The sequence below is a fragment of the Pelobates fuscus genome, chromosome 1, assembly GCF_036172605.1.
Source record: "Pelobates fuscus isolate aPelFus1 chromosome 1, aPelFus1.pri, whole genome shotgun sequence".
In the NCBI taxonomy this organism is placed as follows: Eukaryota; Metazoa; Chordata; class Amphibia; order Anura; family Pelobatidae; genus Pelobates; species Pelobates fuscus.
In genome coordinates, this window is record NC_086317.1 from 25,152,227 (window position 1) to 25,169,613 (window position 17,387).

Below are 17,387 nucleotides of genomic sequence, written 5' to 3' on the forward strand. Positions count from 1 at the left end.
CAGGGGAATTTCAACACAGTCAATATGAGTATTTCATAAAAAGTCATAGGGGATGACAGCCCTGCTTTAAGTGCAAATTTCATGGAAGTAGGAAGACGTAACAGTTTACAAAGTACAAAAATCCACAAGGTTATTTACTAAACTGCAGTTTGTAGGAATTGAAAAACTCTCCAACTTGACAATGTATCAGAGCCAATCATTTTGGCCTAAAATGTTAAATTACCTTATTGAAATGCAAATTGTTTGGAAATCAAAAATGCTGAATCGGGAAAAGTCTTCAAGTCAGCTTTGTTTACACATTTGAATTCCTGAGAAGCCACACTTTTTAGTAAGTAATGTTGTCTGTTCGTGTTCTGGCCACCTCGAAGAACAAACTATTTTACAAAGTTCTGGCGAAAGCCAGATGCATGCTTCCAGCTCAGATACTTTTATATATATTTTATATATATCCCATTCTAACATCATATCCCACGTGGTGATATCCCCGAAGTCCTGTGTGAACACCATCAGCAGAGTAATGTAACTGGCTGTGATTGCAACATAGCGTCAGGAGTCGCAGTGAGGTTAAAAACTGCTTTGGAGTAAATGCTGCTTTTCTGCTTTGATTCTAACAGGTTTATCCGCTAATCCGAATTACAATTTTAAGGTCAGAGTAACCAACTGAATTATCTAAATTGTTCCAGATCGGCTATTTTGACCTTAAATTGAAAATTTAGTTTGAATTCTCACTTTGCCCTATGATGTTTTAATGCTGCATGCTGAGGTTTGTCGCTAGAAGGTGGATTGTTGGGAATGCAAAGTGAATTCAGAGTGGAGTTCAAATTTTAAACCAAAATTGGCAAAAGGAAAACATTCTCCAAATTGGTCTATAGTTTCAGTTTGGCTATTCTAGCCTACAATCTCAAATTCACATAGAATTTACCCATTGTGAATATCTCTCAGGGTTAATCCCAGTGCCTTTTTGTACGGCCTTCATTCACAAAATGACCCTGTTGAAATATCCTGCTTCATTTTCTTTGTCCCTTACCTAAAAAATAATGAACTTTTAAATAAAAAGGTGGCATTTTAACAGACATTACATGCTTTGTTCACCTTTGTTCATTATTTTCAGACCGTTTGCCATCTTTTCTACAGACCTCTGTGGAGTCTTCGTACAACTAGACGTGCAAATTCCAATAGTAATGCACCTTATAATTATAAAAATAATAAGAATTCTGTAGCTTTGCCACCTTCTAATGCTGGTCTCTGGCTTATGTCACTGAGTCTGTGCCAGGTCACCCAGCATGCTGTGCTTGAAGACTCTCGTGTTGTACAACACTCGGCGCGATGTGAAGAGGGGAGATTACACAGGGAAGGTATTTTATCTCGGGCACTACGAGGCGAGCGAAGATGTGATAAGGATGTGTTAAAAGTCAAGGAGGTGCCGTTGACATGAAGACTATTCCGACTCACACTTCCCGAGGAATCATGTGCTTAGATGACAACAGACATTGCAGTGGTCACGGCTGCGTCCATGCCAAAGGTAAGAAAATGCAACATTTTCTTTCATTATTATTATTGGTCTTTACTTGAATTGTGGATGAGGAAGAAAAGTACAATAAAACTTCCTTCATTATGGATGTGATGGTCTTTGAAGTCATAACAATCTGGTTTTAAAATATCCTGTTCCCAAACGGAATGTCTCGCTCATTTAACAACATCAGGGCCTTATGGAGCTTCCAATGTTCAATGTTAGTAGAACATTCTTGGTGGGTCAAACCAAATTCAAAGAAAGCAGAGAAAGCAATTGGAAAATACCATGATTTGAATTGTCGTCCATTTCGTTCTTCACAGAACAGAGACTTTTTGCCCAAATAGGCCACTTGTTGATCAAAGATAGACTTTAGATAGACTTATTAAACTCAGACTGTGATGGCTTCACTCCAAGACAATGGCAAAACTGATGGATTGGGGAGTTGTGTCCTTGTTATTGTTCTTTACGTTTTCTTAGACCAAGAACAAGCAAAGGTATTTGACCTACTTTAATACGACCTTATTATCTCGCTAAGTCATTAATTCATTACAAACTGTACTTCCTACCTTACATGAATACTTTAGCTCTCTTTATTTCCGTTATGTCCTATAAGGCCCTTAAAGGCACTTTTAAATCTTCTTTGGATTGCAAACTCATGTGCCAACTAACTAGGCAGATTTTTGTCTACGTAATAGAAATATACTAGATTATAAACTAATATTGTAAAGCGCTACGGAATATGCTGGCACGATATAAATACCAGTAATAATAATAATAATAATAATAATAATAATAATAGACATTGTTCTCTATTCCTTCTATACTGGTGTCTCTAATAATACATATTGAAAGGTCAGGAAAGCTTCACTTGTAAATAACCATTTAACTTCACTTAGCATTGTGGGTAAACAAACTAAATAGAAAATGAACAAAAATGAATTAGCTCGGTAAATAATGTAAAACAGGCTCTGATTTCAAAAAAACTACCATGTGACTGAAAGCATTTCACAATTTCAGTGGTTTGATGTTTGTTTTTTGTTTTTTTCAATGTAACTTTTTCTAATCTGTTCATTTTCCAAACATTTCATGTTTATATACAATATGTTTATGACAATAGAACCTCAGAATTTGGAATAACAGACGTGATTATTAGTATCATAGTGATCAAATAGGCTAATTTTTTTTTTAATGTTGTTTCTGTATTTTATAAAAAAAACTTGTGCCAATCTGCTACTGTCTTTTCCATTTCTCAATGTTAGAGGCTTCATTATATGTATGATTATCCAGTGCAATCAAAGTTCTAACAGGTTTTTACGGACCTGTTTAATATGACAGGGTAACAGACAGGTTGGCGAACGGAAAAAATGACGTGTAAACTGTGCATAGATTCGAACAGATACAAATTGACTGAGCTCCCTGATCCTGTGTGTTTACAATGTGTCAGGAGGTGGATTTAATGCAATGGGCAGATCAGAATGTAACTGAAGATCCCCTGGAGAGATGGACTGCTTAAATAGAATTGGAGAGGGGAGGGGGGGTTACTTTCCAGAGTCTGTATTGACAGGAGTTAATATTAAGCATTTCTGAAATTGGTGGGTGTTTAGAGAGATCTTAAAGAGATACTCTAAGCCTCAGGTAGGAAGCCTTCAGCACTCCAGATGTTAAGGACTACATCTCCCCTGATGCTTTGCCAGCAGTATGGCTGTACGTGGTAAGTGCATTATGAGAAGTTTCGATGTCTGGAATGGCGAATATTGGCCAACCCTGCTGTAAGCACTGAAACAACTTTATATTAATGATGCCGCTAACTGTATACTACACCTACCCTATTCTTACATTACCTCTAACCGAATAGCTGTCCGAACATTAACCTTAACATTAGACTATCCCCACCCTAAAACAGCAATAATCATAATTAATCAACCACGATTAACCCTTACTTTAATCTAGCACTAACCCTTATTTAACTCTAACCCTACAATAACACTACCCATAACTCTAACACTACCCCTAACTCTGACCCAAACCCTACTCCAATGGGGACATGCTGGGAGTCCAGAACCTGGGGTTGTCCCCCGTGCACCTGTCAGCCCAGAATTTCTGTCGCTAAGCTCAGCCACAGTGTTCTCAATGCATTGAAAGGGCTGTATATAGTGTTCACTTTGAGTACTGCATAAGCACATCAGTCAGCCTGGGGCAACTAAATGTGGCCCCCAACGGACAGCAAAGTCCCAGCTATTGATTGATACCTGGGACTCCCTGGTGTAAGCAGGGTATAGCACTGCCCACTCTACATTGCAGCAGTAAGCATTTTAATTCCTACTTGAATGTCTGTAGCAGTGCTCGCTTTGAGTTTGCCTAAAGTTAATATATTGCTCCATGGGACGGAATGCCATATATGCGCATTGGAAAAAATATAGAAAATACAAAATAAATGTAAAAAAAAACATATTTCAGGTTTGCTGGAGTTTTTACTTTACAGAAAAATCCTGAAAAAAAAATAGTGACTTCTTTCTCCCCACATGGCTGTAACCATAGGTTACACTTTGTGAGCTGAAATCCCAGATCTGGGGCTCTTGTGTGGGGTGGTAGAAGGATACTAGTGGTTTTAGTTTTTTTATTTAAATTTAACATCAGGCTACTGCTTCTGAAAACAGCCATCTATTATAAAAAGAAAGGTAAGTACTTAGGGAGAGGGGGTGATTCCTTCCAGGTGAGTGTCGGGAGAGGGCTCTGCGGAGCAAAACTTTCCTCTACACTCTTCTATTAGTTAGGCAGAATGTCGGAATCATATTGTGTACCTACATGGGATTGTTTCTAGTTATACTTTCTTTGACATCCAGGAGAGAATCGCAGGAACCTATTCATGGGTAGACAGGAGGGGACATAACACTGTAAAGAAGTAACATGCCATGAGATATCTCCACCTCTCTATCAATATTATTATTTATAAAGCGCCACCAAATTCCGCAGCTCTGTACAATGGGTGGACGAACAAACATATAACTGTAACCAGATGAGTTGGACGCACAGGAACAGAGGGGTTGAGGGCCCGGCTCAATGAGCTTACATGCTAGAGGGAGTGGGATAAGATGACACAAAAGGTAAGGGTAGGGTAGAAAAGTAGGTTGGCTAGAAGGGTATTCACTATGTGACAGCTGCAGGTGGCTAAGCCATTAACAGTTTAATTGATACTCTTTCCTGAAGAAGTGAGTTTTCAATAATTTTATTTGAAGGAATAGAGACTGGGTGAACGTCTAGAACGTCTGAAGCCCTAGAGAAGTATTGAAGGTGAATAAAGGGGTCATTGAGTTTTCCTGTGGATTCAAGACCCAGGTTTCTGGAACCTAGAAGCAAGATCAGCAGATAGATCATAATTCTGTTATCAGAAATATTTCTGTTTTCACCTAAGAAAGCACTATTTTTCACTCAGGAATTCCATCTCACTCCACTGGAATTAACCCCAATGGCAATTTTGTCACATATATTACAAAACTAAATGTATTTCCTTAGTGAATTTTCTTCATAATCTCAATAATTCTGATAACAGATAGACTGAGAATTTCCCCCAAAAAGTGCAATTTACAAAATGTTTTACATTTTTAACTGAGAATTTTGCTCATCTTTTAAAAATCAGGTAAAATAAAATAAAACAAACCTGAACCGGGTTATATGTCCCATCATTTTACTGGCAGATGAAGAGGATTATTCAACTCATTGTAATGTTGGCCCCATTAATTAACAGTAGATATGTATTTAGCCAAACGCTCAGGTTAATCTTAGTCCACACGTGGGTGTATTGAGGGCAACACATCATCTACAGTATTAACATTCAGAAGGATTGTTTAGATAAGCTATAACTTCAGGGTGATGTTAAAGAACTTTCTTAGACCTTGCGGAGTTTGGTGTCACTTGAGGCCAACGATCTTGGCACCACCTGAGTAAAGTTGTTTGCATTTGAGAGGTTATTATGTAGAACTCGAATAGAATGCTGGGAAAAATATTTTTGGTCTCTATTTGACTAGTGAACAAGAAGAACACACCTTGGTTACAATGATTATACTCTGGTATGGTGTGCAAAAGGCAGCATAATGCGGGTCAAGGACTGCGAAAGTCAACTCTTTGTTTTGGTATAGTCTAATATAGCAGCCATGTTATCACTTTCATGTGATTTTATAAACCTTAAGATAAGTATTAACTGGTTTTGTGGCTTTGCATTCCATCTTTTATCAGAATATCGGAAGTTACTTCTTACACTTCCCATACGTTGACCACTCGTATCTAGGATAGATAAGGAAGATTTCTTGTATTCGACCATCAATGTTTGGTGGGTGGAAACAAAACGAGTGTTACTTCCATCTTCTTTCCTAGGCCAAAAGTTAGAAGTGACGTATACATGTTCTATAGTCATCTGATTGCTCAGCTCATATATCACATCATGTAATCCCACCAAGAATGGAAAGATACGACAGCACATATTGTATTCGAGAAAGAGCTTGTCTAGGGACAAAGAATGTCAAGACACTGTGTGGTTGAGGGATTGTGCTACTTAAAAAATAAAACCTTTTTTCTATTGAGTGTGGGATAAATATCCGGAAAGGAGACTGCAGTTTGCAACAAAGCATGTTCCTGAGTGGACTTTTAAATAACCACACCATAACATGCAACAGTTAGAATAGGGACAGAAGAGGCAAGCACAGTTGGATTTTGGTTGAGATGGAGGAATAGGGGTGGAAGTTATGAAGAAATACTATCCACATCATAATACAAATATACATAAAATGAGACACCATATTATATACTATCATTGTATAATTAAACAGAAATATAATCATTAAAATAGTCTTTCATTCTATATCCATCAACTGTAGATCCAGTTTTGGATTTTTTCATTGAGGGGGAAACAGAGCACTATAATTATAGCATTTGAGGGCCATTCTTATCTTTTGATGCCCATTGGTGAGGTCTCTGTGGCACAGACTCATAAAGAAGTGGTATTATATTCATTTCAGCTGAAGACAGAGGGCACCATTTTTACATTGGATTCAAGGTTATGTATGGTCAAGCCAAAAGATATCAGAAGAGCAAATGGAATATGGCTTGTCAAGTCTCAGGCTACGAGTGTTGGAACATCAGTCAGAAGATGTGTCTTCATAAAGTGTCTACATCATCTGGTATATGAGTCATATCAGTCACCTCTTTTTGGAATCAGAATCCTTGATATTATCTAAAGGGGGGGGGGGATCTGAGTAGTTACATATATAGCACTAGACTAATAATATTGTTAGAAGACATAAACTTTACATTTTTACCAGACTTTATCTGATGGAACCTGGGACAAATTTAGTTTCCACGTCACCTCTAAAAATAGAAAATCTTAATCTGTTAAAACTGCCTTTATTCCTAGCACTATAAGCATTGTACGAGACAGAATGTATGATGAATATAATTGATATAATGTATTTGTTAATAAGGTAATGTACCCAAACAAGAGTATACAAAGAGCTATCTCTGGACGGTAATACCATTAGGTTACATAATTGGAAGCTAATTATAGTGGCTCCCTGGATTTAATCTATATCTTTCTATTGATACTGTGGGGACAAGGAAAGAAGGAGGTTCGTGCGTTGCAGTGCATTCACCACAGTGCACTGAATATTAAATAAACCCAATAACTTCTAATTAACCATAGACATAGAAGGGATAGACTACATAAAACAAATAAACTGATAACACAGTAAATATCAGGAGTCAAAAATATCAAACTGGAAGACTCTTGTCTGAAGAGCTAGCAGTCTAAAGTTTTATCCTGTGAAAGGTGGAAAGCTAAGAGGTTTGAGTACATTGGTGCATGTAGAAATTAGACCACAGTAATTTATAAAACAATACATTGACTAAAACATGTGAAACACATTTACATCAGGGACCATAGCTCTTGCGATCTCAAGCTGAGAATGATTATCTTTTTTCGTTTATCTTGTCTGTATTGCATGCTATTGGGGTCCATGTAAAAATACAAAAACTGCAGGGTGTTGTTATCTTGTTCTTTCGTTTTTTGTTTTTGATTCCCGTAACACTCAGCCATCGGAAAGGCTAACGCCGCTGTGGGCTTTTTAACTGATGTTAATTGCACCACCTGTGATTCTGATCTTCAAAGAAGCATTGGAAGAAAGCTGAGCTGGATAATAAAATTCTGCTATTTTAAATACACCCATCTCACTGTGCTTTGATTAACTCCAAATGTCCCACGAGGCATTGAGCTGGCATTGCCATAAATTAAGTAATTGGAGTTGTTATTTCTCTTTATATATTACAGAATAATCATAGGTTAACAAAGAAAATGAGCCAAAATCATACTCAGGGCTTTTCAGGACCCCACTGGGGGTTTCAGCCCAGGTCATTCTCCTCCCCAGTAACACCTCTGGAAAAAAGCATTGCTCGAACCAATTGTGTAAGGTGGTGGGGAGGTGTGGATGAGCAGCAAAGTCTCCTAAGAGACGTGAAGTCAATGCTATTAAAGTAACATGGTACATGGTGTCCTGGAGTAGACAGCCAGATGTTCTTAACACGAAATGAAGGTCTTTCGGCTTCCTGTAACATTTGTATGCGGATGACATGCAAATTTATCTGTCCTCCCCTGATTTCTCACCACCCCTCTTAACTCGTGTCTCTGATTGCCTTTCTGCTATTTCCAACTGGATGGCTGCTCACTTCCTTAAACTCAACCTGTCCAAAACAGAACTTCTGGTCTTCCCTCACTCAAGTGTTGCTAATCTCTTGTCTGTTTCCCTCCAAGTCAATGGTACCATCACCTCTACCCTGCAGACTCGCTGCCTAGGTGTTCTCTTTGACTCTGACCTCTCCTTCACTGCTTATGTCCAATCAATCGCCAAATCCTGCCATTTCCATCTCAAAAACATTGCGCTCATCCACCCCTATTTAACACCTTATACGGCTAAGGTGTTGTCTATGCCGCTGTCCTCTCCCGCCTTAACTACTGTAATCCCCTTCTCAGTGGTCTTCCACGTTCCCAACTTTACCTGTTACAGTCTCATCTTCGTGTCCACCTGCACCTGCTACGCCTCCCCCCTCTGTCAGTCCCTACATTGGCTTCCCCTAAGATATGGGACTCAATTTAAGATCCTGATACTTGCTTACAAATCTCTACACAATGCTGCTTCTCACCTACTTATCCTCACTAATATACAAATATGTCCAACACCCCTACACTCTGCCGGAGACCTACGTATAACCTCTGTTCGTACTTGTTCCTCTGATGCTCGCCTTAAAGACTTCTCTGTGGCTGCACCGTTCCTATGGAACGCCCTTTCCCTCTCTGTTAGACTTTCACCCATTCTCCACTCCTTCAAAATATATTTGAAGACGTACTGCTTTAGGAAAGCGTATCAATTAAACTGTGAACAGCTTTCCCTCCCCGTACCCTGATTCCTCTCCTGAAACTGTCATCAAAATAAAACACTAAGCCCTCAATGAATACTATCCTAGCAACCTACTTTTCTACCCTACCCTTACCTTTTATGTCACTATACCCCACTCCCTCTAACATGTAAGCTCATTGTGCAGGGCCCTCAACGCCTCTGTTCCTGTGCGTCAAACTTGTCTGGTTACAAATACATGTCTGTTAGTACGCCCATTGTACAGCGCTGCAGAATTTGTTGGCGCTTTATAAATAATAATAATAATAATAATAATAATAATGTATGATTGTGTAAGCTTTAAGTTATGGAAGAAACGAGATCATTTTGGCCAACTGTTTATTTCTGCTGATAAGTCTCCTATTTCCCTATGTAATATAGATAAATACAGCACGGGAATTTAAATATGTTTTGAGTTAAACATCTGGCAACTCCTGGATCTCATTCATGACTATTCATTATCAATCTTCAATTATCAATTAGATCATACAGCAGATAATTCGACAGCAGGACTTAATTTTGTTTTGTCACTGCTGCCATCTAGTGGCCAGAAACAAAATAAAAATGTGTTTAAAGAGACACTAAGCTCAAAAACTAATTTTGCTTAAAGGAACACTATAGGGTCAGGAACACAAACATATATTTCTGACCCTATAGTGTTAAAACCACCATCTAGCCCCCTGTCCCCTCTTGCCACCCTAAAAATAGTAAACTCTTACTTGTATTCACGTCTGCAGATGCCTGCTCTGCCCCTGTCTGATGACATCATCACAGTGCTTTCCCAAAGGATTGGTGAGACTGTAAAGGAGGCATATCAGGGGCAAAGCTAGCACAAGTCAAACACAGCCCTGGCCAATCAGCATCTCCTCATAGAGATGAATTGAATCAATGCATCTGTATGAGGAAAGTTCAGTGTATGCATGCAGAGAGCGGAGACACTGAATGGCAGTGCTGCACATTAGGCAGGAGTGCCCCAGGAAGCACCTCTAGCAGCCAAGTGGCCAGTGGAGTTATCACTAGACTGTAATGTAAACAATGCGTGCCTTTTCTCTGAAAAGACAGTGTTTACATCAAAAAGCCTGAAGGGAATGATTCTATTCACCAGAACAAATTCAATAAGCTGTAGTTGCTCTGGTGACTATAGTGTCCCTTTAAAGGGAAACTTTAGTCACCAGAACAACTACAGCTTAATGTCTACCACTGGTCCCATCAGGCTTTTTAATGTAAACACTGCGTTTTTAGAGAAAAGGCACACAGTGTTTGCATTACTGTCTATGAGCACCTCTAGTGGCAGTCACTCAGATGGCCACTAGAGGTGCTTCCTAGGTCAGTGCTTCATAATGTGCAGCACTAATGTTCTGCGTCTCCAGGCCCTGCATGGAGGCTCTGAATGTTCCTTCAAGAGATGCATTGAATCAATTTGCGGTGCATGTGCAATAGCCTCCCAATGATTTCCTATGTAGAAGCATTGGATTGGCTAAGATGATTAAATTTGATTATCTCAGCCAAGGAGGCGAAGTGTGGCAGGGCCAGCCGCAACAAGATCAGCGCAGCCCTAGAAAAAAGGTGAGTGAAATCATCTTTTACTTGGCTGACAGGGTGGCACCATTAGAGCTATAGTGTCAGGAATGCCTGCATTTGGTTTTCTGACACTATAGTGTTCCTTTAATGAAGTGGTTTTGGTGCATGGATCATGCCCCTGCTGTGTCACTGTTCAATTCTCTACCATTTGTGCGTTACATCAGTTTGTTTGTGTATGAAGCTCTAGTCACACCTCGCCTAGCCAAGACTTACACAGCCTTTCTGTACATTTCCTAAATAAGAGGTCTAACATTCCCTTTCTGTACAGTGAGTTTAACTAGAATGTCTTATCTCTTGCGTTATATTGCTTCAAGTTCAATTAAAGGGTTACTCAGTATGCCAAGATTTAACATTACCAGGCTGGCTAATGGCAATGCCGTAGGTGGAGTTACACCTTTTCTCTTAAAAAAAACAAAAAAAACAAAAAACAGTGTTTACTGCAAAAAGCCTGCAGGGACTGACTATACTCACTAGAACAAATACATTAAGCTGTAGTTGGTCTAAGGACTATATTGTCCATTTTTCTTACTTTAAAAGATTTTATCTCCTGCTCTGTAAATTGAACCCTAATTACACACAGGGGGCTCATGAAGGTCCAGCAAGCTAACAGTGTAGGAGAGAAGACATTCTACATTTTACAAACTGTGCAATAAAGAGAGTATAAAGGTTAGATCTCACTTTACAGGAATGGGTTAGTGAGACTGTGCAAGTCACATGCAGGGAGGTGTGACTTGGGCTGTACAAACAAAGTGATTTAACTCCTAAATGGCAGATAATTGAGCAGTGGGACTGCAGGTATGTGATCTATATAACAAATAGAAAGAAAGAAAGAAAGACAGACAGACAGACAGACAGACAGACAGACAGACAGACAGATAGATAGAGTTGGATGGACATACAGGTAGATGGACGGACAGACCGAGATTCTTATTAGAACTGGAAAAGGGGTTTCATTGTGTTACCAAATGTAGAGATATAAATAGATGCCATATCCAATTCACAAAGCAAGGTTAGCTATGACTGCAATAGCTATGTTACTTATTTTCTCCTCTTTTTATGGAGTTTATTGGGGAAATATATATATATATAGTAAACCAGCTGCTACAATGGATTATCAAATAGTCGGAAAGGTCTTTGTGTCTGTGACCTCAGTCGGCATTTCAAGATGCTGAGTTAGCAACGCAGGAGTGCTGACTCGAAGAATTTGCCTTAATCGGCTATTTTGGTCCAAGTTTGAAATTCCCATCAGTTCTCATTTTAGTGAATAATCCTGTGTTTCAGGCAATTGTTAGATAATGCAAACACTCAGGAAATAAAGTGGTTTTAATTAACACGGTCCGTCCTGGAAATCCAGCACAAAGCAAGGACTGTACAGACACTAAGTCACTCTGAATTGATTGTTTTAGTCAAATTATTGGTGTTGTTTTGACCAAACACTAAACTGTTTGTTCCATGTCTTGTCCATTGTCCTTTAATGTCTTGGAGGTGGAGCTGGTAATTTGCTCGTGGGGATTTAAGAATATTGTGGGAAACCACTTTCTTGTTCACATGATCAACACATGCTTTGATATGACTGTGTTTGCAGGAGGGGGCACTGACCATCCCATCGCCTTCACCCCCGCCTCAATCATTAATCACTTTATAAATTGTTTAATCGTCCTGCAAGCTCATCGTCACTACTGGTTTTCAGAACTTTTTTCCCATACCGCTGTGCCATGCTGGATATCATATCTTTTTTAACTTATTAAAGCTGTTGATAACCGATTTATAAGGATGATTAAAATGAGTCAGGCAATGTAACTTATTAAAGCAATTTGTTGTTTTCAGGCTGTGATCATCTGAAAGCAGGGAGAGCTCAGATTTGTATGATTTAGTTGTTATATGTTTATTGCTGGGTCTTAGTTTGTCATAGTTGATTTTGTTTCTGTTAGCTATGAGATATTCGCAAATAATAGAAATTTCTTTTAATCTACAACCAACAATGCAATAAAACAGAACTAAGTTTCACAGCTGCCAACTGTCCCATACCAGCGGGATAGTCCTGATTTTGGGTCCCTTTCTTGCTATCCCCATAAAGTGAAGGTGCACATATAAACAAGGGTGAGATGGCCTTCCTCCAGCCTTAAGTGTCACCAGAGATGTGAACGTGCCTGTAAGCCACCTCTTTCTGGCTACACACCTACTAATGTTGGCAGTGGCAGATAACCAAATCCATCCTATTTGCAGTGTTTAAATGTCCTCTTATTTTTTGCCATATTTTTTTTTCCGAATTTCATGACTGTTTTTATATTACTCTTGTTTACTAACCTTTAAACTTACTAAGCAAATTACGAATAACATAATATATTTTACCTCAATATAATGAAATGAAAAAAGGCACTTGCCCTGAATGAGGAGAGACATGGCTGTGAGTTCGTTGTTGTTTAGTTTTAACGCCATTTTCTTCACTGGTAAAGGGTGCAGGAAGAGGTAGGGCAATCACCAAGCCCCCAATGTACATACATAGTTACATAGTTACATAGCTGAAAAGAGACTTGTGTCTATCAAGTTCAGCCTTCCTCACATTTGTTTTTTGCTGTTGATCAAAAAGGCAAAATAAAAACCAGTTTGAGGCACTTCCAATTTTGCAACAAACTAGGAAAAAAATGCCTTCTTGACCCCAGAATGGAGGTCAGATTTATCCTTGTCAAGAAGCTACTGAAAGATTATATCCTTGAATATTCTATTTTTGCAAGTATGCATCTAGTAGCTGTTTGAACATCTGTATGGACTCTGATAAAACCACTTCTTCAGGCAGAGAATTCCACATCCTTATTGTTCTTACAGAAAAAAAACCTTTACTTTGCCTTAGACAAAATCTTCTTTCTTCCAGTCTAAACACATGACCTTGTGTCCTATGTAAAGTCCGGTTTGTGAATAGATTTCCACACAATGGCCCCTGATATTTTGTATAAGGTTAAATTTGTTAACCTTTCTTCAAAGCTGATATGTTCCATTCCTTTTATTAATTTTGTAGCCCGCCTTTTTCTAGTGCCATAATATCCTTCTTTAGAACAGGTGCCCAAAATTGCACAGCATATTCAATATGTGGTCTTACCAGGTATTTATAAAGAGGCAAAATGATATTCTCATCCTGAGAATGAATGTCCTTTTTCATGCATGACAATACCTTACTGGCCTCAGCCTCTGCTGATTAACATTGCACATTGTTGCATAGTTTGTTGTCTATAACAATTCCCAAGTCCTTTTCGCGTGTTATCTCTTAATTCGCTTCCATTAAGAGTATACGTTGCTTGTACTTTCTTTTCGACTAATTTTTCAACATTTTGAGACCCCTGACAATATTTGTTTTTGGTGAAGACCCAGTTGTTAGGCTTTCCTCAGTTATTAGGGTTAGCAGGGCACCTGCTTAATTATCAATCAAATAACCTCTATTTATTTGGATTCCTTGGGATTTCCAACATGATTGAGACATATTGTTTTTGTCACAGCTGCTCAGTTCTGCAGCATTGAAAGGGTTACCATATGACAAAGCTAAAGGAGTCACACACTGTCTTGTTTGGTGTTGAGACATTGTCCTGGATAGGGCAGTACAGTCATGATTTGGGTTCCCTGTCCCAATTTCCCAGATTTATTCTCTTGTGCCTTGCTTTTGGAGACACCTTTAAAAGGTCCCCTTCAGCGAAGCAGGGCACTGTCACTTGTGGGGTCTTTGTACTTTTCTCAAAAACCCCTCGAGGTGATATGTGAACAGTTAAAAAGATAAATATAGTACTTACCATTGGTATTTGCCAAGGGGTCAAGGCCTGGGGAAAAAAAGTGTGGGAACTCACCCAAGATCCACCCCCACCCAAAAGCATCTTCACCTGTGTACCTCTTAACCCTCCTTTTGTTTCTTATCCCTTTTTTTAATGTCTTACCCCCTTAAGTGTACCTTATTCCCTATTTTTCCCCCATTGTGTGTCTTACACCTTCCTTGTGTATCTCTTACAACCACCCTTTGTTTGTCTTACTCCCCTGTCCCATAGTGTTCTTTCCCCCTCCCCATTGTGTTCTTCTTCCCTCTCCCCCTGTCCCATAGTGTTCTTCAACCCCCCATCTCATTGTGTTCCCTACCACCCCCCATGGTGTTCTCCCCCCCCATCTTATTGTGTTCCTTACCACATTCCTCATCCCCCTGTCTGATAGTGCTCCTTACCACCCCACTCCGCCATCCCATAGTGTTCTCCCTACCATCCGCCCTCTCCCTGTCCCATAGTGTTCTTCCTTACCACCTCCATCCCCCTGTCCCATAGTGTCCTTGCACCCGCCTGTCCCATAGTGTTCTCCCTACCACCCCTCCCCCAGTCCTTTAGTGCGCCTCTCTTTCCCTCCCCCCCTTGGTCCCTACCTCTATTTGTTGCGTGGCCAAGCAGAGCAGACCGCGGTACAGTAGATTCAGTTTCCTGTACCCAGCCGAACTGACAGGAAGTGCTGTCTCAGTAAGCACTTCCTTTCCGGCCGAGTACAGGAAACTGAAGTTCCTGGACCGCTTTGCCCACTGCTTCCACTCAGCCATGCTACAAAGAGTGACTGGCAGGAGGGAGCGCTGTTCTGATCAACAGCCCCCGAGCGTGTGCGCCCTAAGGCAGCCGCTTGCACCGCCTTATGGACACACTGGCCCTGCCTGCAGGAGTACAAGCGGGAACGGCTTTCCTGCTGTGGAAAAGGTGCAGGAACGCCGTTCCCACGCGTTCCTGCAGGAATCGAGCCCTGTATTTGCCTCATCTATATCTTTTAACTATGTTATAAAATCTGAGAAATTCAAACACAGTCAAAAGAGAATTTAAAGTTTTCATGAAGATTCTATCTTTTTGAAAAAGCTCAAAATGAATAGAGCACGCTAACAGTCATTGTTAGATACATTTCCAGGTGCAAGAGGCCATTGTTAGCTGGTTCTTAAGGTTGACATGCCATGTCCTCCTACTTCCTGGTTTCATACTTTCAAATATGGAGAGCAATGTGGATGTCGTCACACTCTTTTTTTTTTTTTTTAATTCTTTATTTTATTTGTGCTTAGAATAACAAACAGCTTTGCTTCGCCACGACAGCTGGAGCAAACAATGCAGTAACAAACATTGACATGGCATAACAAGACAGCACATTTTTATATTATAGAGAATAACAACAGTTGATATCTTAAGACCTGCTTTCATCAGTAAGTTAGGGCAAATAGAGCTTTGTCTGAGAAGGTCTAAGGCAAATTAATTAGAGTGGTAAGTAAAGATTGGAAACAAGAGTAAGCCCCAGGGGGGTCCCAGGCTGGCTACATTCAGTATGCTGAACAACAGTATAATACGATATTGGCAGCACTATTTTGGCGTTTTACATCATAATGAAGGTAAAGCTGTGTATATAGCACATTACACATGGAGAACTATGCTTTATGTAACACATGAGATGGAGAACAGGCTGGGTCTAGAGCTTAAAGTTCCCCTTATCACTGGTCCCTGCACAATGCCAGCTGACAAAATTAAGTTAATAACTAAATAGCATATACACAAGGGCATGGTACATCTACTGGTGGCTATCTAAACACTTTCAACGCTTAAGAATTAGACAGCAGGCTTATGCCCATTAGAGAGTCACCGGTCAGCCGATTCCAAGGCTCGGGAAGAGAAGTGTGTTGTAGTAGGTAAATGGTCCTTGGCAGAGTTGGTTGCTCAGGTTGGTGATGCATGCCCCTGATGCCCTCCGTTGTTATCCTGGGCTTCTGTATCACAGTGAGGCATTTCGGATCTCTGCGTCCGGTTAGCAGTGGAAGAAGCTGGTCTGTACGTCGGGTCCAGGGTCGTTGAGGAGTTTTCGACGGGTGATACTTTATGGCTGTCCGAGGGTGATTTGCAGCATCTAGCATGGGAGGCTGGTTTGTGTGGGCGATGTGTGGCGCTAGGCTGTGTCTCTGTCCCCTCCGCCTGGCTCCAGTGTCTGATGGTGAGTGCCATAAGGTGTGCATCATGCTTGGGCACTTGTGTTTGTGTGCCAGGCTGGCTGCTGCGGGTGTTAAGTCTGGCGATGTCTGTGAGCCATTCAGGTTTCAAGTGGTGCAGGGAGAAAGTTTGTCCCTCTCCATAGGCTCTGGCGCACGTGGCCTCCGCCATCTTTAATGGATGCTGCGGGTCACAATGGTGATGTCGCTTTTGCCCTGGATACTTCGCACCGTTAGGCGGGATAGCGGAGCAGCGGCCGTCTGTCCCGCTCACCGCCGGAGTAGGCCTCCACCGGGGTAACGAAGGTCTCTCCTCCAAGGGACTGCAGCTCAAGGAGCCAGCCTCTCCCTGGATCCAGTGTCCCACACTCATCGAGAGCTGCCGCTGCGGGTCAGTATTGCCTTCCAGGATCATAGTTTCATGGTTGAAATTTAGCTAAGTTGTTGGAGCTGATCTATCTTGCGGCCATCCAGCTCGGCGGTCCGGCCCCGCCCCCCGTCGTCACACTCTTAAACCTCATTGGCTGCCTTTTTTGGGGGGTTTCTCTGTCAAAAAAAATGACGAATTCTGCACGCATGTTTTTTCATTGTCTGTTTTTTACCCATAAATGTTGCAGAATTTGCCCAGAATGTTGCAAAGCTTTATCTATAAATATTGCATTTTAGGAGTAATGTTCCATCAAGCCCTGTGTTATGTGTCACAGAGGGCCATTGTCATGAAAGCTTGATCACTGTGTGGTGTTATAAGCACAATTCTTTGCTTGCAGCAACCCTAGAGGTTATCAATCAGCCCTTGGCTTTCCAAATATGTTTCAACACTTTAAACTGTAACTATTTGATACGCTCGATGTATCACTGCCAAGACTTCTCTGTACTGAGTATCACTGTC

At 40.5% G+C, this 17,387-nt stretch overlaps 1 protein-coding gene across 2 annotated transcripts in view; it reads left to right on the forward strand.

Annotated features, from left to right (window-relative positions):
* Nucleotides 1–1,468: 1,468 nt before the first annotated feature.
* Nucleotides 1,469–17,387, forward strand: part of GJA5 (gap junction protein alpha 5) — a 90,132-nt gene continuing 74,213 nt past the window's right edge. The window contains exon 1 of one of the 2 annotated variants that reach the window (XM_063446855.1): nucleotides 1,469–1,522. The gene's annotated coding sequence lies outside the window, so the exon portion shown is untranslated. Of the gene's footprint in view, nucleotides 1,523–3,202; nucleotides 3,225–17,387 lie in introns of those variants that run through there. The other variant, XM_063446866.1, reaches the window with a different exon arrangement.